This window comes from Sparus aurata, chromosome 20, assembly GCF_900880675.1.
Source record: "Sparus aurata chromosome 20, fSpaAur1.1, whole genome shotgun sequence".
Taxonomy (NCBI): domain Eukaryota; kingdom Metazoa; phylum Chordata; class Actinopteri; order Spariformes; family Sparidae; genus Sparus; species Sparus aurata.
Window position 1 is genome coordinate 17,700,725 of NC_044206.1, and position 25,942 is coordinate 17,726,666.

The 25,942-nt window shown below is 43.2% G+C and overlaps 1 protein-coding gene across 2 annotated transcripts in view; it reads right to left on the reverse strand.

Annotated features, from left to right (window-relative positions):
• LOC115571265 (zinc finger MIZ domain-containing protein 1-like) overlaps positions 1 to 25,942 on the reverse strand; it is a 128,385-nt gene that overhangs the window by 76,814 nt on the left and 25,629 nt on the right. For both annotated transcript variants that reach the window (XM_030400550.1, XM_030400551.1), the window contains exon 2: positions 14,087 to 14,185. The gene's annotated coding sequence lies outside the window, so the exon portion shown is untranslated. The remainder of the gene's footprint in view (positions 1 to 14,086; positions 14,186 to 25,942) is intronic.

Consider the following 25,942-nt stretch of genomic DNA (forward strand, 5'->3'; position numbering starts at 1 on the left):
AACAAGTCATTTCACGTCATCGTTAATGTTTTTTAGTGCCACTTTCAGGAAGAGGTATGACAGGCATTAGATGAATTCTGCCCGCTAGTTAAAACATCCGCATAATTGCAGGTATGTGGTATGTACCTGGGCCTGCTGAGCCGTCAAAAAAAAGAAGCCTCGGGGCTGTTACATATTTTGAAGCGCTCCTCCATCTCCGTGTGTGGCGCTTGAGCCTGCCGTTTTCTCAGGGGAGCATTGATCCAGCATAATGACTTTTGTTGGAAAAAGCTCTCCCTCTCCACAATGGACAGCCTTGTCTTGTGCCATACTTGTTATCAGGTTTACGCAACACAGGAGCAGAATGTGTACAGCGTGGTGGAGTAATCCTTTTTCTCCTGTGAGGTAAATCAGGTTTTTCTTTTTTTTTTGTCACCGAATCAGGGCAAAAACCCCATTATACTGAGATGATATATAAACAAATCAATTTTGTATGTTCACGCATGGTTTCACAAAACTATTCCTCCAGCACGGAAGAAACAGGCACGAAATTAGTTTGTGTGGCCAATATTACACCGAATTAGTTTGTGGGAGTGATGGAGGAATCAGTTTTTTTGTTATTATTTATCAATGAAAAGGCAGACAGAGTAAAACTGTTCAACTGCGTTTCATCACCCGAGACTAAACGAATGACTTCCTCCGCAGGTTAAATGGGTATATCCTGCTGACCCGGTTCCCCAGTTCAACTATAAACATGACCTCTTTCGGCTCTCGAGAAAGCGACCTCGAGGAGTGAAAGTTCAAGGGAGGAAAAATGAAGAGACACAGAAGCCGCGATAAAGAGGGGAGGCGTGGTAAAGCGAGCAGTTTGAAATCACGCAACGAGAGAAATCATCTGGAAACGAGACGACGGCATCCCGAGCCACTGTCCTGCTTGCAGGCATTGTGGCCCGACAAAGACCTCAAAGCTGTGTTTTTGGTGAAAAAGCAGAACAAATGGGGATTACAATATTTGAGGAAATAGAGCCTTTCAGTTGACCCACATCCCCCACAGAGATTCCAAATTATAATCCCGGCATCCATGCTCAGCTATTGAATTTTTTAGATTCTGTATCAACACCATGAAATGGTCTTAGGTGGCAACTAAATGGGCAAAAGGGGGAGAACAGCGGAAAAGAGACAGCGACGGCACTCGAACGCATCCTGAGGTTGGAATCAGGGCTCCAGCCTGTTTAATTTTATTCCAACTTTGGATCCAAACATTTTGTCTTTACAGTTCGTATATAAACTCCCTCCAGAGACTAAAAACACAAAGAAGAATCCACTTAAAGACTTAAGCTGGAGACACATTAGATCATTCTTTACCATTTAGCAGCAGCCTCCAAGGTTTTGATTAGAGTAATCATTGAACCCTGCACTTTAACACTCCAAATCAATTAGATGAACCGGTACGCATGCACACACACACACACACACACACACACACACACACACACACACACACACACACACACACACATTTGAAATGGTTAAATCAAATAATGATTTAATGCATGGCCATCGGGATAAGTCCAGCACAATAATCATACTCACCCACAAACAAACATCCATTAATGGCTTTAGAGATGGTGCTGTAATTGCTAAAAATATGCTTTTGAGTGAGCTAAATGCATAAGAAGCCGATTAAACTGCATTCAGTGGTCGAGGCTCTCTCTGCTGGGCGTCCAGTTGGGAGCTTTAATCCGCCTTTAGTTTATTTATTGTGAATATATTTCTCGATGAGGATGGGAAGATTCGAAAAAAGGAGAAGTGCAAAATAAAGTCACACTTCCTTCTGTTTTTCTTTTCTTTTCGGAGGCAACAACTGTCATTCCACCTACCACTATTATATGTTTTGGGGGGGGGGGGGTCTCAAACAAACGTCTTAAGATTTTGTGTAATATTTGCAGTGACAATTTTTCCACATTAGAAATTGCATTTGAGAATGTGTCTAAGTTCACGGTTTTATGTGCTATATTTTGTTTCCACATGTGTAAATCTGTATCCATGTGTGAAAGAAAGCCGATCACATCTGGTTATATGTAACTCACGTGTGAACCTGTCCAGTTCACATGTGACATTATTTATTTTCACATGAAAAAAATCATATTTTACATGTGAATATCACCAATCTCTCTTTTTTTTCCCCATGCTGGCAAATCTGAAGCAATTATTTGTGTGTTCTTATGTTTTCCATAAAATCACTGAATGACTGAATTGTGGTGAATCTAACCATTCTATCCGTTCGTGAGATGTCCACACAAACATTTAATCGCCTTGTGCCTCTTTGAATGAGCTTAAATGAGTTGGGCCTCAACTTCAGGATTTATTAACTGTAATAACATAACAGCAATCACATCACATCCTGTTTGAAACATGTATTATTACTTTGATACCGAATAAAGTGATATATTACTGTCACGCGCTGTTCATATATCACTTTGGAAACTGTCGAGCTCACATGTGAAGAAGCAAACTTCGCGATCTCACGCCGCGTCTTGTTCTCACGTGTACAAGTTGTAATCCACATGTGAAAAAAGCCCATCGTGTATGACTGTTGTATGACTTTACAAGTGAAAATATAAAACTTTCTTTTTACATGTGACATTTCTTTGTTCACATGTCAAAATCTTAGTTAGCATGTGCAAAAACAGCCAAACACGTGCGAAACAGTCTTTTTTTTTCATGAAACCCGACTTCATCGTGACAGCACTCCTCTCCATGACACTGGCAGTAACCAAGAGTTACATACAAACAGAAGTTTTGTCGTTTTACATGATCTTTTCGTCTCGTTTTCATTTTTCGTGGTGAAATGTTTTTAATTCGCACTCGCCCTGCTACAACCACCATCTGTGTGTGTGACAGTGCAGGGAGAGAGAGAGAGAGAGAGAGAGAGAGAGAGAGAGAGAGAGAGAGAGAGAGAGAGAGAGAGAGAGAGAAAACAGAGAGTGTGTATGTATGTTTACGAAGCCTCAGGAAATACCAGAACAGACACGCTGACTCTCTGGCACTTCAGGCCCATGTGACTGGAAACACACAGGCCGGATTGTTTGCATGTTTGCTCTGAGGTCGCGATAAGAACGAAGAGAAATATCAAGGCAGGACTCGGCATTTGAATCCGACCCGCCCGGAACCCGGAGTCCTGCTTCTCTCTCTCTCTTCTCTCTTTTTTTAAAACTTTTTTTTCTTTCTCTCGACGGATTAGCCATTTGCGTCCCCGAAGCGATTCCAGTGCAACGGGCCCACCGACGGCTTCCAGCTCTCATCACATTAGCATAATGCAGATGCAGCCGCGGTCGGTAACCTCGCTGTTGCTAAGCACTGTTTACAGCAAATGCACGCGGATGCTGCGAGAGCTGCCGTGATGACAGTTTCTCTTCGCTAACCTACTTTTCTTACTACACCTCTTATATATGAATCAGTGCATTGTTATTTACATTCAGCGTGTATATCATCGTTCATGCCTAGTTTGGGATTTTGAGTTGTGAAGAATGTCACATGAACACATCCAGACTCAAGTCTCCAACCTTTTTTTAAAGTCTTTGGCCTTTGACGTCAACTCATCTTCTCCGTTAAGAAGAGTATTGTGCCTGAATAAAGCACTCAGACTAATAAATAATACAATCAGGCTTTTTGTCAGATGAGTTGTCAGATCATTGGGCTAAAGATGGACACCGAGGCTAAAAAAAAAAGGTCTCCCTTTTCTTAAAACATCCTCAATCCATCGAAGCGCCGTCGCGTCTTGCAAAAGGTCAGCGGAAACCCGACTACTGATCATTATAGAACTAGGGCCTTTTCCCTCGAGCTGCAGAAACTAAACAGTGGTGGCAGAGATATAAATATTGTGAGGAAAGGCTCTAATCTCTTACCTCTTTCGTTTCCTTGTATGATAAATATTTAAAGAAATCACCATAGGTTCTCTTGCGCGTCGGTTTCGAAGCAGAATTCCCAGATCTGCACAGACGGCATCGAGATGTGCACGGCGAGATTTCTAGACGACGAATTCTCTCCCTTTGTGTTTGAGCCATCCGAGCCGGACGTTTGTGCGTCTCTCTGCTTTTGATGCTCTCACATCGCCATTAATCTCTCGCAAAGATGCCATTATAGATGTCATTCAATGTGGTGTCCAGCAAAAAACATGCGAGCGGCCGGTCTGAATAATTAATTCCCCCTGTTCCTGCTGCGGGGGGCCCCTCTTCTGATCAGAGCTCAACCCGGTGAACACGCTCTGTTATGATTGGCTAAAGCGAGGTCAGTGTCTTAAGAGACCTCGCTCTAATATCCAGCAGCAATTAGTGGCTGCTGCGCGGATGCTGCACATGTTATTATGTGACGGGGGACCGAGAGTGACCGCAGGTAGGAGATTTAATGTTCGCGGTGCTGTCGCCAAGCGGAAAACGGGTTATTGAAGAGCACAAAGACGACTGGTTACTCAGCGGTGCACAATGTGGCCAAAGAGAAAACCACATAATGGAGAACCGCTTCACAAAGGAAGCACAGAAAAAAAACACAGAGAAACAGACCACTACAGAGCATTTATCATTATCCTATTTCTTACTAAATTTGAAATCGCAAGGTAATTTGCAATCATCAAGACAGAGGAGACATTACGCGGCACTCGTTCCCGGACTTTTTGAACCCCATCACAGGAAATTTATTTTTCTCTGGCCCGAGCAGCTTTCGCCGCTCATTCTGATCTTAATTCTGTTGCTCCGATTCAATTTGAGTCTCAGACTGTGTCGGGTGGGGGCTGAGACGTGTCAGCATTTCTTTGAGCTCTATTTACAGCGACAAACATTTCCATCGCTCGCCGTGATGGTCGCCGGCACTTCTGACTGCTGACTACCTGCAAAAACTGAAAAACAGGAGCTGAAGAATGTTAACCGCGAGCTGCCGTGCCATTAGCCGCGGCATAACTGAATATTTATAGGTATATTTATTGCTTTTTGCCTCTGTTGTGACGTGTTTTCTAGAAATGTGACATAAAGTGTGATTTGAGTAAATGTTGACGTGTTTGTTCGTTACCCTTTGAATACAATATGACAAAAAACGTCGCTGGAGTATTCGCTGACTTGTCGTTTTCCGACACAAACATTAAAAAACGCGAATGAGCAAATCTTTAAAGCACAATCGCTGTTTTAATAATACCACAGTGCCACTGTTCTGGCATCTGATAGCTCTGACTAGTTTGAATTTCATCGCTGTAAAACTGATAGATATTTGAGATATCACAGCTGCATTTAATGGTGGTAAACATGGTATTTTGATCATTTTTGACAAATACCATGTGTCTGATATGATGCCTAATTAGTGGGAATGATCATTTTGGTACCACAATACAAAAAAATAGCTTAAATCGCGATGATGTTACATTTGTTGAGGTCTATACCAAAGTATCAGGCATTTATTCCAAGAGAATACGACTTTTCTTCCAGGACATCTCTGCAGTATTACAGTACTTCATTACATTTTGTTACAAATTCTACTCCTTGCGATTTGGATATTGCACTTGGCCATAATGCAATATGAGCTATAATGTATTTGCAAGCTTTAAAATGTATGGATATATTATAAAAACTGGACTGATTCGTGTTTAATGGCTCTAAACGCAACTGGGAATGTTTGCTGGGAAGCCAGTGAGGGATTCGAGCGGCACAAAATGGTGAAAAGCATCATTTTGTGATTTTTTTGACAGATACTGCGATTTGAAAAATGTGTTTCATCTCATATTTTCCCTTCATCAAAAAATTGCAGTTTCTGTGATTTGGATATTGCACTTAATTGTGCAGCTCTGTAAGGGATTATTAGCAAATCCTACAGGTTGAAGTGAGACGGAGTTGTGATTTGGGTGCACATTTCACACTTCCTGTGAGAAAACCTTCACATCAGGTGAAAAAGAAAGCTCCCTGCGACTGACTGACAGTCCACATCCTCTCTAAGACAACAGCGAGACAGTTATCAGTCACAAGAAAGAAAGCGGTGCGAGGAGACGAGGTGGGGGAACTGACCCTTTCCCCGCTGGAACAAAACTGGGAACAATGTAAGAAAAACACACAGTCACAAGAAAAGACCACTGTCTCCATCAAAACACACAGTTAACAAAGGAGTCAAACAGAAAAGTTCCAGCGAAAACGGCGCAGAGATGGACACTGAACAAGCTCGGCGTCGACTCCCCATGAGTCAGCCCATTGTGAAGGCGCACAACGCACAAGTCGAGTTCCCAGTGAATCAGAGCAGTCAGCTGCCATCCACCACCTCAAGGCACAGGGCCAGTCTAGCACAGGACCACAGACATGTGACCAGCTGTCTCACACAACCACCGTCAATGTACCGCTTCTCGCCAGTCAGGGCTGCGGACGGGGACATCGACAGTGAGCTCTCAGATATCTCTAAAACAAGTTTGAGCAAGTTTTGCTCAGGTCAGACAGTCACTGCACCGCTACGGTATAGGAAGAGAGAGAGCAGGTGTGTAAATCTATAGACGACTGCGACTTGTGATTTACAGTCAGGAGAGCGCAGTGACATCAATACTGCAGTTTGTAGGAGGCCTCGCTGAGGACACCGAAATATCCCTCCACTTCTAACCCCCCTCCCTCCCCCTGACATCGATACACGCCACTACACGTGCAGCTGTCTAAATATTACTCCTCCCGTCTTCTGCTCTTCATCTTGCCATTCCTCTGCTCCTCCTCTCGCCTTTTCTGTCCCTGCGAGAGCTCGCGGGATGAGTTTAGGAACGGACAACTGTTAAAGCGGCACAACTGGGGACGTCCACATTTGGCGCTCCGTTGTCATCTCCACGGCGGGGCCGAGGGCTCGGAATAACTCACCTTCTGCCGTCCATTTTTTGAGCTATAACCGGCCGTGCACCTGTGGTTACCAATTATCTTGTAGGGAACCACAATTAGATTATTCCAAATGTAAATGATATTTCCCGCAAAGGCACCGAAGCAGGCAAGTGCGCGAGCACAAGTCACTAAATCACCGTATGCACTTTAACGCGATTCATATACGAAGCCAGACTACCACTAATCTCATAAAAGGACAAACAGAGCCATTAAAAGTCCTCTGCTCTTTACTTCATTACTGGCTCAGCTTGCTCTCCTTATGCAAAGAGTCCCCAGGTGCATGAATGTTTCATGGCCACCCTGCTGCCTGCTTCCCTCTGCTCAGATTCAGCCTTTTCTCCCTCCTCCCCGAGGAAGCTCGAACTCCGCTGTCAATTGCACTCACTTACACTCGTGCTACCGTCATCATCAGCCATTAGAGGCGGCACATAAGACAGCTGTTTTGCCTTGATGACTCAATCATCCCCTTCAGCGGGATTAGCATCAGTATCATCATCCTCATCATCGCCTTTGATCCCAAAAATTACCAAACAAGTCTGAAATTGATGACTATCAGCCTGTCTGCCACTAATTCCTGAGCCTTCGGAAAAAGATCTGACTGGCATTGTATGACACTCAATCAAGCTTCGGAGCTTGTGGAGATAAACCAGTGATACACACCGTGTTTTATATCAAAGCCTTTAAAAGGAACCAGAAAAGGTCATTCTTAATGTAGCAGTTTTTAACATTTAGCTGCATATCTGTGTGTATTAAAAATATCTGCTCCTCTTCATTCTCCATCCGAGAGATGCGAATTAGTAAAAGTGGTTAATTATGAGTAAATGTTTGACGTAAAAGTCTACCCCAGTTTCCAAATATTTGTACCAAACCTTAAATAAATGGTCTGCCATTTTGGGAATGCTAAGCTAAGCTAATTGCCTCCTGGGTTAGGGTTGCACTCGTGCAGACATGACAGTAGTTTTGATCTTTGACAGTCTAATATTTAGTTTCTTTTTGCTCTGGTTTTGATCACTACCAACTCCTCAGGGTTCCCTGTTCCGTTGTAACTTTATACCGTTGAATAGTTCTGGAAATGCTGAAATCTGAAAATGTACGAGTAGTTATATCTGTCATAAAGTAAAGACTGCGAACAAAGTAGTTGTAAAAAGGGCATGTAGTGGAGAATCTCCCCCTCAAATAAAGCAGCAACAAGGATAAGGAAAGTCAACTTGATGAACTTTAACTATAGCATCTCGGTTCTGGGCTTATATTTGTCCTCCTGCTGTAAATACTTCAAACCGGGCCCCCTGAATGGCAGATCAGCTGGCGGGCTAATTCAAGGCCCTGCGGCGCTGCCACTATCATCATTTCATTAGCTTTAAACAGACATATTACAAATAGAACATTTAGCCGAAGCTGTGTGGAGTCAAGTCAGGCTTGTTGGGCTATATTCTACAACAAGAAATGTGCCAACCTAATGAGACCACAGTAACAGCTTTCACTGACAAAGAGAGATGCAATAATATGGCTGCATTAGGCAGAAGAAAGGCTCGTTAATGTGGTCGTATTTCAAGGAGCAGCGTCGAGGTAAACCATTCTCAGCCAGCAGCATCTCAATGCCAAGTGTTCTTAAAACATATTACGGCATGCCATTAATTAATTTGTTGGCTTGTGAAGCGTAGCTTATTCAGGCTATTCATCACGAGCAGGAAATTGACAAGTTATCCATGGAAGGCATGTCAAAGGGATATCAGGTTTAATTTCACATCAAAGGGAGAAGCGAGCGCTACTCCATTTGTTCGGCGCTCTTCGTTCTCTTTGTGGCGTCTTCTTGCCAGGCAGATCGCTTGTACAAAGGCACATGAGATTTAGCGGAGGCTCTGAGATTCACCAGGGTCACAGAGCAGTGGGGAAGTTCATCTCGGAGCCAAGTGTTGCTTAATGGCTTCCTCCTGCTGTACGTCAACGAAGACCATCTGAGGAGGTTGTGGAGAACATCTGTCCCGAGCAACACAAGCACTTTGTACCGCCGCAGTCACCCTGTCACTCAAACATGTTCTGGCGTATCACCGACTATCACCGGAGGTCGCGACCGCCTCTGAGGATGAGCGCCCACGCTGCTGTGGTGTGCTTGTACGAGCACGAGCGCGTGCGTCCACATTTGTATGTGTCTGTGGGAAAGCAGGGTTGACGCCACGTCTATTTTTAGTCTGGTACACTGAGTTCTGCCTCTGTGTTATGCTGCTCTGTTCCTGGGACAGGAGGCCGGGTCACCCGCAGCAGCAGAGCACCGGGATCGCTCCGGCTCCGCTCCCTGACCTCGGCCCCTCCAGCTCCTCCATCAGTGGGAGAGACTTACAAGATTCCTGGGCGGCATTTAGGGGAGGCTATCTGCAAAAAAGAGTCTCACTCTTGACGGATGCCATGTTCATCCACCTCTTTCTCTCTCCGGTGACTAATGGGCTAATAATTCAGCTGTCACCCTGGAACGTTATCTCGCACTTTTTCATGGGGAGGATACCATCCCCGGAACATCTCCGCCGCAGTCTGAGCCTTGAAAAAGATACGCACTAGACTCCCAAAGTTGCTTTACAAGTAAAAAGGTATTGTGAAGAGATGGGATCAGATGGAAATTCCACGCGAGAGTTAAGCATGGAGGTAGCTCGATTAGATAACAGACGCTGCGAGAACCTGGCACCAGCGCTATCTTGTCATGCCTAGTTACTCAGTGGGTAGCGAACAGAACAATCACCTTCCCACTCATCTGCTACATGACAATGGTGAACCCTTGAGTCAATCGTCGGCACCATCTCTGTCATGGTGGAAAAGTTTCAAGGGCAAGATCCTTTGTTCCATCGTTCACTTTCAAAGATAGGGAAGGCTGTTCCGGAGAAAGAAAGGTCGTCCCAGGTTGTCAAGGAACAAGGTTTTTGGGATCGGTAACTAAACGCTGGTAGTTGACAGACTGGGAATGAGACCCAGTAACCGACTATCTTTCTCAAGAAACGCCTTCCCTTCCTTTAAGAAACCGATAATATGAGTAGGCCAATTCATTCCAAGAGGTTTTTATTGTGATAAAGTGCTTTTTGTTGCAGTTTCTTTAGCGGTTATCATCTATTTAGGAGGTTCCTGCGTCTCCCAGCATGTTTTTAGACACTTTCATAATAATGACTCCGATCTTGTTGCATTCAGCTGCTGGTAATAAGTAGAGCGAGAATATTTGCACAGCCCATACTGAACCTGGAACTTGTCTTGTGGCTGTTTTATTAATAAATGACTATCTGTGTAGAACCAGATTTTGAGCTGAGCAAGAAGAACTTTCTTTTCGGCTCTTGAGGAAGTTACAAAGGTTTGTAGGGTATCAGGTGACATGTCACGTGTGATTGGCCTGTTATCAACAGTAATCAAATGAACCAGCAGGGAACGAAAATGGGCCACAAATGCCAGGTGAAGTATCTCATAATGTCTGAATCAGATTCATTATGTCAAGACGGCGAGCATAAAATGATCTCCGAACGTGAGAAGATCTTCAAGAATGCGCCTAGTTTACATAAAACGTCTGGCTTACGTGACTATAATAGCAAAAAAGACAGAGACAGATGGGCTAAATAGTAGTTTAGCAAACACTTATTCTCTTTTTATATCCACGATGACATTTTTACATTTGAAAGAATCATAGCAGTCCTGCCCTGGAAAGATTATCACTACAAAGATTACAGATCTTCTTCTTTTCCAGGCGCTTTTATCTTTCACTAACTTTGTGCAATCTGTTGTTTGTAACCCTGAAGTTACAGATAGCCCGTCTGTAATTTCTGTTTTGATCCAGTAAATACTTAACAAATGTTGTCCTGCCCATGCTGTTGGCACCACGAGTTCACCAAAGTGGCTCGTAACAAGTTTTTGTTGGAATGGTGACTCGGAAAAACTGTTTATTCACACACATTTGAAGCGTCAAGAGTTCCCCTTTAAAGTACCTGCTTCAGGCCTCAGGAAACATCTATGTATAGACACTACAGCCGCTCCATCGCGGTTATCAGTTTAACAGCTTGTCATTCAGACCTCTAGATGTTTGTGTTGAATGTTAAACTCTCACTCCTCTGCCATGTGCTTGTTTAATAAAGTACTTCCACTTGACTCAACACCGGTCAGTGGAACAAGGGAGTTGCGATTGTGCCCGGGCGTGAAGCCGCTGCACAGCACTAATTTGGCCGAGGTCTGTTTCATCAAACCGCCCGCCTGTTATTATATTCAACAGAAATCTCTTCAGAGCGAGAGTTCACTCCAACAAGTGATAATAATCCTTCTAATAGGCTTAAATGTTTTTTGAAACTTGAAGTTAAGTGGCGGGCTCTGCTCTCTTTGTTTGCCCGTGCAGGGGAGGTGGACATGTGTGAGTGGAGGCAGGGGGCTCTGAGCTCCGAGCTCCGAGGCCAGGCCCTCTATCCTTCCTGTTCAGTTACCAGAGGCCTCACACTTATCAGTTCCAGATCTCACAAGAGCAGAGAGAAAGAGAGACCACTGACAGGAAGGGGATTTTTTTTTTCTTCCCCCCCCCCCCCCCCCTTTTTTTTCTCCCTTTTAGCGAGGTTAACAGAATGTCTGCCCCCCTTGCGTCTCACAGAGGAAAGCAATTATTCATTAGGGCTCAACCTGGCAACCTTCAGACGTCAACCTACTGATATCAGGAGTCGACTGCAGGAGCAGTCGGTTGATCAATCAGTCGATGAACATTTCAGTCATTTATTGAGAAAAAATTGTCAGACATTCATTGGTTTCAGTGGGCTGACTGTGAACATCTTCCGTCTTTTTCTGTTTAAGATCAATTGAGACTAAATATCTTTGGTTTTGGGTCGTTGGTCGGACAAAATCAGCTACCTGAAGATGTTGTTTTGCTATATTCTAGGGCTGCGACTAACAATTAGACTGTCCATTAATTCATTATTTTCTCGATCAACTGATTAGGTGTTTGGACTATCAAATGTGAGAAAATGGATTCCAAAAACCTACACACTTTAAAGTTTGGAAGTTGCCCTAAAGTAAAGTAGACTATTAAATTCAGGTTGTACAAGCTAAAAAGTGACTTAAAATGATACATTTTTCATTTTAGGTCATTTTAGGTTCATTTCTTTTTTAAAGTCACTTTTTTAGACTCCACAGTGCAAGACGTCGTCCTGAATTCTGTTGTTTTGTCCACAACCTAAAGATATTCCGTTTACTGTCAGACAGAATTACTCCAACCAATTAATCAATTATCAAAATAGTCGCCAATCTAAACTGTAAAATCTGACAAAGTGACTTTACTTTTAAAACAAATCAAGGAAAATTAAAGTAGAGTAGACTAATAATTTGAAGTTGAGACATGTTAGCTTGCACGACTAAAATGTAAAGTCAACTTTTTAAAAATTCAGTGTATTTAATAGTCGACTGCAAAACTGGTACACAAATACAAATATTATAAATTGACGGTATAAAAATGACTTAACAAATAGTTAAATTAATATATCTCACAGGTCATACTCTCATTTCTTTTGACTATAACGGAAAACCCAGCGATACTTTCCCTCCATGCAGGCATCCTTACAGCGACAGTGTGAGTGGAAAAATCTGGCATCGGGAGAGAGCAAGAGAGAGCGACTGTGAAGCGCTCGTGTCGTGCCCCCTGTTCATGTCAAAACCCCATCCTCGTTTCACTTGCTCTCGCTGTCTACCTCGCCTGACATTTCCACAATAATCACTTTGGTTTATCCCACTCTGGCTGTGTGGCGGGCAGATGTTTGTCGGGGCACCGTATTTCTCAGCATTCACGCGGCTCTAATCAAGATAAACCACTCTTATCTACTCTGTGTGTGTGTGTGTGTGTGTCTGAGTGTGCTGGATGTCCCAATTCCTAATCCATGAAGCCATAGCTGTATTGTATAATACAGTGGACAAACCAATTACATTCCCTTTCCACGACATAATTCTCCCTTTTAGCGGCGCGTACGCTGATGTTGCATAAGGACGGGTTGGTGGCTAAAGAGGATCATCGTGACCTTCGGAGTGTGTACACATTCGTCAGGCCGTGCATGAACTCCGATAACGGGTGAATGTCATAAACAACATCTCAACACTTTGTTACTCGGACCCCCCACCGCAGGAGCGCCTAATGAAATCAACATGTCCTGCGAGGTGAGCCGACGCTGGCCACACACAAGCTGCTGCCATCACATGTTTACCAAAGACACTCGAGCGCGCTGTGGAGGACGGAGCGTGTCCGGGCAAACAGAGCCGTAGTGTTTAAATCACTGTGGTGGCAGGGGAGGGCGGATATCTGCTTCCAGTAACAAGCTTTGTTTCATCCCAGTTGTGTCAAAACATTTCTTTCCAGAAAGGCATTAAACATTTCAGGTAAATAAAAAAAAAAGGTTCTGACAGAGCCCGGAAAGTCTCAGGGATAAAAAAAAAAAAATTAATTGATTTGGCAAACCGAACTCTAATTTATTCGGTTGTTGCACACAAATGTAATTACTCTTCTTCAATTCAAAGAATGTTGAGTTAAACAGTGTTGACAGCTGTGCTTCTCTCATGTGACTCACTACTTTCAAGGCTAACATGTTAGCAAGCTGTAGCTACACACGGTAGAGCTAGTTAGCCCCAATAGCTCTCCAGGCTTCTTTTAATTTAGTCTCTCCTGTCCTGACGCTCTCTGAGCTCGCTAAAGTGCTATCTAGCAAGTGCTATCTCATAATTGTTTGCGAACAATTTTTAATTTGCGGGGGGTTAAAGGTGTAATTTGAAAGAATTTGCCAGAATTCGAAGGTAGCCCCAAAACTATAGGGGGGGGGGGGCAGCATAACCGCTTAGCTGTAGTGGGTAGCTGCAGTTAGCGAGCAGCTCAGGAAGCCATGGAGCAAAGCAGCCCATGCTGCAACCTCGACTAGGGCTCAGCTCAGTCGGCCTCAGCTCAGGGCTAACTGGTTAGCATGCTAACACCATTTGAAATATCTGCAACACAGTACATAGACGCCTATGACATAACCTGAAGAACTTCCCCTGATAGCAAACACACTTTTACATACTCATTTAGCATCACAACTGTAACAAAAACTAATATCCACTGTAGGTAAAAACTACGATTGGCACTGCGTTAATAATTTGAGAGCATGAGCTTCTAATTTGTTCGCACAGCTTCGCAAAATGAAGCTCTTACACCTGCCGGGCTCTGTTGGACCCACCACCTATGAATAACAAAAAAGTCTCACCTGTGTTGACTTCAATCCTTGATTCTCCACCACGAAGGACCCCCCCATCCATTCACACACCAGGAGGAGAAACACTTCAGTGCCTCGCGTCTTCTGCCCCTGAGAGGAAATCAGAGAGAGAGAGAAAGAAAAAACATCACCGCTGCATCATCCACCAATTTCGAAACACTGAATTATTACATTTGCATTTTCTCTCTCTGCCTGAAAAAAAATCAAGCGCGCTCGGTGATTTCGCTCCACACGGCCCACACCCTCTGGGCTCTGAGTGGCTTCCACCTGCGCCTTCTTAAACGTGGTACATGTCTTCCCTGCACGGATAAGCTCCTTCACGCTCCCCTGCACACGAAGGACGAATCCAAAGAGCACCCAGTGCTTCACATGATCAGTATGCTATCATAAACATCCAACAAAGAGTAAGTTCACTGCCGTGGCACATTCGCAATTCACTCCCGATTGACAGATAAGCCTATTAAGAGGGGCCTTCACTGTGGCTGGCAGGGCTTCCACAGTAGTTGTTGGTTAACCATTTCATAAATATACCTTGAACGTAACGGAGATAACAGGTTAATGGTTGTGTCTCGTGTATGTTTGCCCTTAATCAATTAAGAGCGCATTGTGAGTAGCTGTAATCACTTGCTTCATATTCATTGGCTGGATTCTGCCATAAGTTATTGTTCTATACATCACAAATGCCTCTGCTGGCATTTGACAGAAAAAATTATTTGAATATTTACATTGTCAATGGTAAAATGAGTGTATGGGAGAGTTTCTAAGTGTTGTAACTTTATTCTGTAGTTCACAAGACTTATGTAGAAAAAAGTCAAATTAAGTTGTTGAAGGATATTATTCAGATCTTTGTGACAGCTAAATTAAAATTCCTCAATCCCTGAATGGTCTCGGTTAAGGTGGTAGTTAAATACAGTCGGCTTTCAAGGTAGCACAGCTCACAGCAGGTGTATAAACAAACTTTTGACCTTCTCCCCGAGAACAAGAATGACACTTAGAAGGAGCACATACGTCCGCCAAGGCCTAATAGTCTCCTTTAGAACAACCAAATATAACATATTTCAGTCCGCGAGAATGTTGAAAAATGCCTGTCTCACAATGTTAAGGAAAGTGAGAAAAAAAATTCTGGGCATCTGGACCAAAAGTTAATGGGCTCTATTCTTGGCCGTGACCCAAACTCCATCCAAGTTTCAAGGAAATCCATTCAGTACTTTTTGTGTAATCCTGCTCACAAACCAACAAAACAACTAACGGACGCTGGCAAAAACATCACCTCCTTAGCGGAGGTACCAAAAAGGACTTGAGGGTGTGTGAATATATACGTAGAGCGTATATGTAGGTGACTAATGCCATTTTTCCCACCCCTCCCCTCTTTGATCCCTATGAAGTCTGCATGAGAGTATCATTTTCGTCGGACGTCTGCATAGTGACACACGTGACAAACGCTAGCCATTTTTATCCCCCGACCAGACCTCCCCTGGCCTCTCCAGTGCTCGTGCTTTGGTTGAGAGGACAAGGCTAATGCTCCATATATAAAAACTGTCTAACCACAAGGTGTGTTTTCACATTCAGCTGGAGAAAGCAGTCTCCTGTGCACTTGCACTTCTTTTCTTTTTTTTTTAATCCTCTTTTTTTTAATCATTGGAAGATTTTTCAGGCAGCATTTCTCCCCTGTTGGAAGTACAGCTCTCTGAAAAGAGAAAGTGGAGGAGCGCTGGGGGCTCAATGGGTCGGCAGAAGAGGAGGAGGAGGGGGAGGAGGAGGAGGAGGGGTTGAAGCTGGGTGCCTCCTTTTTAAAGCCAGATTCTCCCCAGATACCTCTGTGCTATTCATCAACAGCTTTTCCAGGGCTGTGAAAAATCAATGTGCTCTGCACTGCAAACAGTTCATAATGACGGGGGATGGAGGGAAAAAAGCTCAACTGCAACAGAATTGATTTGTTTAAGTACAATAACACGGCTCTGCAGCGCGGTGAGGAGGAGGCTCAAGCGCCCAGACAAAGACTGACTGGCAGTATGAAACCACAAGCAGTAATTGACAAACTGCTGGCAAAGTGCAAATCTGAAATACAGAGGCCTGTTATCTAATTAAAGTAGTTTTCTCTGAATTACCACCTGACAGAGGAAAACACACATTGAGCCTCAAGTGGTTGCGTATCCTCTCTAAGACGGGGTAAACCTCAAATAATGAGGTTTTTAAAAAGGACCATTTCTCTATTTTAAGATGTTTTGGAAAAACATCATAAGAAAAGGCAAAATTTGAAAATGTGCTAAAAATTGAAACTGGCATCCGAAGCGTTGATTGCATACAAGTTTATATTCAGTATGTTTTTTAAAAAGTCCTCAAAACTAACGACAACAGTATCCCAACAAGTTTGAGCTTGACTTACCACCTTGAAATACTTTGTTTTGTCTGACCAACACCTGAAACTATAATTCAGTAAAGATATAACAAAAAAACAAAAAAAAACAAAAGCACATCTTCACATTTGAGAAACTGGAACTTCTAAACATTTTGGCATTTTTTTGCTTGATACATGATTTTAAGGTGTAATATGTAATAATTTCCCACCTGTTAAATCCATACCCAAAACAAATAGGGGGCAGCAGATAACCCCAGTAACCACTAAGTGCTGCTAACAGCTGGTGTTAGCTAGTTAGCTCAGTTAGCCATGTAGCTGGCAATTTGAACTGCGAGCTCAGAATCCAGAGGAGTGTTAGTGTTTACACCGGGACGGGCTAACTGGTTGGCACGATAACATTGGTAGATACCTCTGCAGCACAGCACAGTGACATCATGACGTCAAAAGAGTTACCTCTTCACATTTTGTTGATCATTCTTACATATTGCCAACACAAACACACGCAAAAAAAAATCCAGTCTCTATCATATTCTCACATACACACACACACACACACACACACACACACACACATCTGCTCTAATCATGTGTGCGACTCTCACATACACAGATAAACACACCACATCCCGAAGCCAATTCAAAGCACATGCAGAGAGGGTTTGATGTTGCATAAAGCCAAGTCATGAAAAATGTTTGAAAGATGACACCCAAACAGAAAAATAACTCCAACAAGGTGAGACTTTAAACCTCCTGATACTGCAAAAAAAAAAAAAAAAAAAACAGAAGCAGGGAGTAAATTGTGTCAAGACAGGCCAGCATAGTAAAGCAGTTTGCCCTGGCTCTTTTAAGCCGGCCACAGAGGTGCATTTATCATTGTTATTATTCCTTCAGAGAGTCCCTCCCAGGTTTAATTGGGTCCTCATGGAGTCAAAATCCCCGCTGTCACTGCAGCCACCGGTGCTGGACAGACTCATTCCTCCCCAGACAGCATCAGGTTTTTTTAAATTTTTTTTTTAACAAGGCCGTATGAAGAACAGCCATTCAGCGCAAAGTGGCCATGAAAACCCACCGGTGAGTCGGGCCGGGCAGTGGGAGCCGGACGCCCGAACAATGGCAAAGGAGAGGAACACCTGGGGAGTAACTTTCACCTGGCTCTGCTCTCGGCGCTGTGGGAGAAGCTTTTTACGAGAGCCACAGGCTGCCTTGTCCAACCTGGCCAGCTCTCTGGGGGTATTATTCCCAGTGGGCCGCATTTGCATTTTAACTGGTAAATACAGTAGGTTTTGAATGCACATGGACTTGAAGCATGCGAGCAAACAATGGAACAGGGAGAGGACTGAAGAGGTTTTTAAGAGGTTTTTTTTAGCCTCTATGAAAAAAAGGGGAACAATGAGCTAAGGTGATAAAACAGCTCGGGAGCATAAACATGCAGAGCTTCGTTGTGTTTTTCGTGTTGGTCGCTGAGTGAAATTGATGATTGCAGGTTGACACTTCAGATGACCTTCGAAAAAACGGTTGCAAAATTTCCCTTTTTACTCACCACATATCCTTCGACGGATGTGTAGCAATGATTCAAAGTTTTTTTTTTTTCTTAAAAAAGGGCAGAAACGGACAGATATGTGTGAAAAGGCATGGCTTTAATTACAACATTTTTGACCTCCCATTCACCTCCTCTGCAGCTCAACGGTGCTCCACTTCCGAGGAGTGCTACACAAAATCGCGACAACCTCCTTCGGGGGCCGCTTCCTGTTGTTGATATGCTCAAGACACGCAAGATCAACCAAGATACGCATCTCTGCTTTTCAAAGGACGCCCCGACAAAGACACTGGGAGTCAAAGGAGGAATGCTTGAACAGCAAATGTAGGAACGACAGTCTCGTCATTGGTAATGATTCTTTTCAGCGGAGACGAAGGTTTTTTTTTAGATAAAAAACAGGATTGAGTGGAAGAACACGGTGGAATTCGACTCGGCTCACAGTCAGGGTGTTTACATATCCACTAATGACATCGTTAAAGGCAAATTAATTAAGAGGACACCCTGACTCCTGCAACCGTCATAAAACACTTTAATTGGGTAATTTTAATGGAATTAAGGTTTAAGGTCAATAACTCCTCAATCTTTCTAATTACGTGTTTTGCAACTATCGATCAGTTTGATTACACTTTATATTCAAGCGAGGTTAATTGGTAATAAGGCCCATATAAATCCTTATGAGATGCTTATTAACATTATTATATGTTAATAAGACCTATATGTACATAAGTGTGAAAGGTGCGCCATGTAAGATTTATGGCCAGCTGTCGGATCCATTTTCGAAACAAACAAACGGGGGGCATATCATCTGAGGCTAGCTTGTTAGCATGCTAAGTTCAGTAGTTATCTCTGCAACACAGCACACAAATAGATAAAAAACAGTTATTTCTTTGTATTTTGTTGATATTTTGACCTAAATTTTGAATGTTTTCCACTAAAATTCTTACGTATTGCACCTTGAATAATAGCACATTTATAACTAACCTGATTACCCTCCAGGACCCTCATAAGTCATCAGTTATCATTAATGCCGTGTTTGCATACAGACGCAAACCTGTACGTATCAGGACACAAATATGTCCTCATGTGTAACTTTGGCAATCCTGGAATTATCACAATGCCATGTGCCATTTATTTGATGTAGACGGAAAAGCACGGACCCTCACAGTTAATTCACAACTTCACTCCATCAGTCAAGTCATCAAATGAAAAAGGACACTGCTTCAGCCACTTCAGGTCTCTCCAGATGCAGGTGAGTTATGTACAAAGAAGTCTAGCTAGTTTGCTATCGAGAAATCAGTGATCTGGCAGTGACTGTTTTTAAACTTGTTACAAGAAAAGGACCTTAGTTTTGGAGTGTGCCCCTGGAAAACTTCAGTTTGGAGGGCCACGTAGCGCTTAAGCTTCACCCACGAATAAAAAAAGAACTCTAGTCCTAGGCATGAATGTGCAAAACACAAGGGTAGGGCTAAGTGGTCGAGGCACAAGGTGTATTGGGATTGTGCAGCCGTTTTTCAACTATCATCACTGAATATACAGCAGTGAGGCCTTTGTATTCTGTATGTGCAGCACATTCTGTTGGTCTCTGAGGAACGTCCATATGGAGCGATCACATTAGAAACACTCATCTTGTGGGGGCAAAGCCATAAACATCAGCGCATCACTGCAGTGAATGAGCGCTGTAGTGATGATTACAGGTTTAGAAAAAATGTTTTTTTTTTTGGTGTGATACATTTAGAGAGCATGAGACACCGGCTCAGTTAGCTCCCCCAGTCTTCACTCTCTACTGATCAACACAAATGCTGGCGCCTAGTTAACCACCACCGCTGTAATTATGTGGAGCCTCATACTCACATAGACACATAACCTATACGGCGCTACACACACACACACACACACACACACACACAGGCAAGTGCACTCACTTGAGCAGCACAGTCGTAGACATGTCGGTTGCCACTGGATCAGCATCGCAGCTACTACCAATTATGTCTCCTATTCAAGCAAATGCAGGTAATTTACTTCCCGCTGTGCAAAACTTCCCAACGTGTTTGCCCTCTGGCATCAATTGTTTGTGTTGTCGGCTGCCTGAACAAGTGGAACAATTAAAAGAAGATATCCACAAAAAGCATTCTTCTTTATCAATTTAGGATAATGACGTAAAGGTATACTACAGCTTGGGTTTTAATTGCGTTTTGGGGTTTGTTTTTAATCGGTTATAATAACACAGTCGGGCTACTGAGCGTTAATGTAGACACAGAACAACAACAAAGTTCAACAGGAGAAGAAATGAGCCATCAGACAATCAGACAGGTCGTAAATAAGCCAACAGTTCAACCAGAATATCTAAATCGCTTAAACTGACCATCATAAAAATTCATTAATATTCAATCAATGCACCAAAAAGCTGGGAGAACACAACTACGGTAAGCATGGAGGGTCAAAGTTGAACCAAAAAGTCATTCTTTGACCTGCGATAGATGCTTACAATAAATACTTTGGCTTATATTTTTTAGCGGCACATCTGTGTGTAAAAGCGCAGCTAGAGAAATGGTAAGCAAGTTGCTGGGCAAATGGCTAACATGCTAGCTATGCTGGAACAGTCTTCCAGGTTTTGTTTTCAGAATGGTCACGTCATTTAGAGCTACAACAATTGCTCGGTTAATTGATTAGTCAACTGAAAGAACATTTATTTCCAAATATTTTGATAGCTGATCAGTCATTTCAGTCATTCTATTAAGCAAAAGACTTGGTAAGCTGGCTGGCGAGCTAATGGCTGACATGCTAGCCAGTCGGAAACAGACTTACCGATTCATTCAAACTAGCTCTCTCAATGGTGTTCTCATTTTTTCAAGCAATAATGTCAAATGTATGCTTGTTCAAACTTCTTAGATGTAAAGATTTGCTCTTTTTCTTTGTCATGAATATTTTAGAATGTTGGAGGGGCAAAAAAGAAGTGTTAAAGGACAGCGCATAACAAACTCTCCTAGCTACCAAGCTAACCGTTATTATTGCGGATTAAACTGTGAAAATAAGGCCTACGTTGCATGAAAACAGACTTCCTGTTTTTTTATTTCAAAGGAGGGAGGTGATGCTTATGTGGGTCCTCCATGAATTGATGGCTTCAATATTATTTCTCCTCCTCCTCTTCTCTCTACAGTATATCTTGTTTCAAAAGCGAGAGCATCCCGAGAGGGCGCCTGTATTTTTCTTCCTTTGTTTCCAGTCTTTCCCTATCAGAGTGAGAAGGTGGTAGCAACTCCCACGAGGAAGATAGAGATAGAGGTGTAGGCTGCTGGCAGAGCGCTAAAGCAAAGAAACGCCGCACCGTCTGACCGTGGACATAAAAACGATGCCCCCCTATCTCCCCTACTCCTGTCCTGCTTCATCTGCAAAGCAAATCTCATGCCCTGCAGCCAGAGATTCCTCTTTGGTCACCCGGCTGTTCTCTGTGTTCTCACCAGCCCCGAGAGCAGAGGAGGGTTTACTGGAGGTGAAAGACTTCATAATGTAATGGAGACGAGCGAGAGGAGAGGAGAAATAGAGGGGAGATCGTCCCGAGCCAACTGCAAAGGAGAGGTGGGTGTAATGAGGCCTGATGTGTCACAAAAAAAGGACCTATATTTGCATTTTCTCCCTCCCTTATCTTTTCCTCCCTCCTTCTCGTAATAAGGGAAAAGAAAAAGCAATGAGAGGGAAGAAAGGTGGGGAGCGGACGTATACACAGAGGAATCCAGGGAGGGGGAAAGAGTGCACATTACTATGGGGAGGGGGCAAATGATTAAAGGCTGAGATGAACACAATCTGCCGCTTCTAGAGGAAAGAGGAAGGAATTTCCAGAGCCAATAATCAAAGCATCACACGGAGACCTGCCTCTCCCTCGCTGCTGAACCATGACCACGCCGGCAGAAGCACATTTTACACATCCGCCCTTTTATGGCCTGCGTGTTTCATGCACATGCAGCCATTAGTGGGTCCAGAATATTGATTTTAAAGAGATTCATACCTTGTAATTAAACAGAAAAAACTGCGGATGTTACACATCCCTCACGATTTGCGATTGCTGCAGCTAACCAGGTAAAAAACAGGGTTGAGATGACTCGGTTGCAGAGCAGTCCCGAGGCGAAAAAAGGGGAGAAGAGAAAGAAAAACAGCAACATCAATAATGAAGTGAAGGAGACGGGGGGAAGAAAACAAAGCCGTTCATAACAAATGAGAAAACAGGCAGAGCGTCTCATTGCGAGAGCGCTAACGACAATCAATTAGCAATTGCTCATGATCTTGGGTGCGTCGGAGTATAAGGTGTCTTAATGAGTCCCATTTCCATTAGCTGCTCGACTCGAGAGGCATAAGGAGGAGGCTGCTCCCACCAGCTCCTCCATCTCAATGCCTAATGACTGCGAGAGTGGATTACTCCATCAATTCCTCGCTTCTCTTTGTTTATCCCCTGCGTAAATAATGGTCAACCATTACAATGCATTAAGCGGGGCCACTCTGCGCTCAGCGACTGAGAGGGAGAAAGAGGAGCACAAGTGCTCCGACGGCATCCTCCAGTGATCTCTGGGAAATCGGTTAATACCAGCCATGTGGTGGCAGAGAGGGAGGGGGAGGACAGGTCTAACGCCAGATGAATATCTAGGCTGTTTTTTACTGGGAGGACCAGTCGGAGAGGGAGGAGGAAAGTTTAATCTGACAAAACACCTCATCTGGTCAATCATGTTGCTTTAAAGGGCCAGTTCACACTGATTACAATTAACTCGATAAGACTTTTTTCATCACAGAAACAGGGTTAAGTGAAAAGAAACCATTTTTTTTCAAAATGATCGTAAGTGGTAGCCCTTGTTGTTACTTTGTCATTTTAAAATAATTTCCTAATCTTCATGCTTCTGGGGATGCTAGTAGGAATGCACAATAGGGGCTATTTCCTTAGAGGATGAAGTTCCAGTGTTTCCCACAGATGCATTTTACCTGGACCGTGTTACATTCCTCCTGTAAACAACACTGATTGTGATGCGACCGCTCCGATTTAATACAGACCTACTTATACCAATGTGTTGTACAAACCTGTACGAGCACCAGATTAATGCACGTGGGTTTTGATCAGCTTCATAATTTTCAAGGAAAATAAACCACAGCGCTTCATGGAAAGACACCACATGGAGGTAAGTGGAAACATGTGTCATTTTATATATTTGAGTGACCCTACCCTATAAGAGGTCCCTTTTACTACTCAAAAACTCAGCAGGCTGTTTACTCTTTGGTAATTAATGTAAACATGAATGTTTTAAATTACGTAATTAATTAGTCCATCGACAATTGGAAACAGGAAACTATCAATGAGTTGATGGATGTGAGTCTTATACAATCGGCACTACAGAGAGGCTCTTTGTGTGTCATATGAGAGAATATAGTGTATGCTGTAGTGCTTTCACCCTGGATCGTACCAATCAATACTTCACCCAAGGCTTTCTATTTTCCTCTCTCTTTCTGGCACTCTCTGCTTTCCCTCTTGTGTCACAGCACCGGACAGGATAAAAAATTAAACGCATCAGCAGAAAAACACACAAGTGGAAATGATCCTGCCGCTCCAGCCGCTCGGGTCATGAATCCGGCTAACTGTGCTTATCACAGGCTGCCGCTATTAGTCTTAATAGCCGTGGTGACAACCTGCCTTGAGAGGAGATGGGCTCTGCTACCCGGGGCTCAACCGCAGACAGGTGATTCTCATCTGTGGTCTCTTCATGTGTCATAGTGAAGGCAACGCTGGCTGAGAAAAATGTCTGGCGGCTTATTGGAGCACAACATCAGAAGCCGGCGGGCCATTACAGACACCAGAGCCATATGTTCCTGCGCACTCAGCATCAATCAAGGACAAATTAAGAATTCAATCAAATGTTGATCACATTCAAGCTGTTCCTTGGTGATTATCTTGAAATACGATGATGTGAGGACCCAAATTCCATACATATTATATACTAGTACACCATATACAACATGCTGTCATGCAGTATGTTCAATGTTAGCTGTTTTTAGACAGGAACTGATGCAGATGCACAGCCAACAGATTAGTCCAATTTTGGATCGTGATTGCTAATTTGAAGCTGCACAAATCAATATGTTTATGCTAACAATGGGAAAACTACAACAGTATGATGAATGTAAAGAGAGTAGTGACAAATCCTTAAGAATTGTGGTAGTTTAGCTTCTTTCAGCTCATTGTTTTGGTTGAAGGGGCTCTGTTGAACTTTGTTCGTTAGTCAATGCTAGCTGACTCCATTTCTAAAAACACTGTTAGCTACTGCTGCTCTCTGCTATTGGAGTGGTAAGATGCACTCAGACGAGGCACTTGACAGTACAAGTAAAGTACATAAGTCAAGTCACATCCTTTGGACTGTCCCGGACAATACAACCAGAGTCGTATTAAACAACTTGAACTAATTGTCCGCTAGCACTCAATGAAAAGAGCTCTGATAAATCTGCTACCAGCCCATACTGTGAACACAGCGGAGCAATCAGCAGCTACAGTGTGAGATAAAAGATATATCCCTTTGGTGGAGGAGAACAAAACAGAGCTAAAAGGAGACTTAATATCAGACATGCATTTGTTTATGTTCGTTCAAGTCTAGTTGCTAATGTTGCTCTGTATCTGCAGGATGTGCAGTCTAAATACCACACACTAACATGTTAGCTTGCTGTAACATCTTCATGTTGTGGTACTGTGGTGTTAACAGCTTGTAAGATGTTTTAGATTAAATCAAGATGTAACCCTTCTTGCTTTTTTCTTTGGTATTCTGTTCTTGAGTATGATAAACTGACGTACACAACTATGAGCTGAAGCTGCTGCTGTTGTGGAGCTGAAGCCAGTTAGAGGCACAAATCAATGCTGTGGCGAATTAATTACTAATCACACCACTGTGTCACTTTGCTTGTAAGTATTTGCACTTCTGGTTCAGGCGCAAATTGAACTTTTTAAGTTCTCTACGCAGCTGCACTTATTTCTGTCCACGTGGTGCAGTAACACCTGAATTCCCCCTCCAGGGCATCATTAAAGGATTATCTTATCTCATCTTATCTCGTTGTATCTTCACATCACTTTATTGTCCCATTGGAGAAACACTGTGCCACATTTGTTGAATTCGTCCAAGATTGAACAAAAGGCAGATGCACTGTAGGGTTTTTCCTCTGGCTTCGGCACACACAACAGATATTTAAAATCTCTGATAAGATTTTCTTTCTTGGAAAATGTTTCTTGGTAGTCACCGTTGTTTTTTCTCTGACTTTTTGTCTTCAGACCAAATGTCTCCTGATGTGTTACTCATCTTTTGTACTGATGATTCAACTTTTTTCCTGCCCATCTAAGCCTCGGAAGTGCTTAAACAGCTGTTTAAATAACATTTCTTACATTTAAAAAATACTATCCGGCATTCACTTCCACAATGTTGAACAGCAAAAAAAAAATAACTATTTTTTCCACTGCTGTTAGTCCAGTTAAAATCCAAACAACAAAGACAGTATGTATCACATTGCATTTCTCTCCTTGTGGTGGTAGCAGCATCGGGGCACAGCTCAGCAGGATTTGATGCAAACACAGTCATTTATTTTGCTCAATGTGAGAGCTCCTCATGACTTCGGTGTAAGAGGGATTATTGCAAGGGCCAAGAAGTGCATGTGGCACAAGAGCGAGTGTCTTACTGGGAAAAACAATTTCTCCCTCTGGACTAAAGGTTACTTGCCGCAGCCTGTCGAGGTGCCGTGCTGCGTCGCCATTGAATGGGACGCACAGCGGCAACGTGAAAGTGTTAAGTTAGGTGCTTCACAAAAGTAAGAAAACCACATGAGAGAAGCACATACAATCAAGCTCGCAAAGGAGAGGACGGCCTGCATCAACACTCCAAAGATCCTCGCTGCCCCTTAACATGAAGCGAGACAAACAGTGTTTGGGAAACAAATGTCA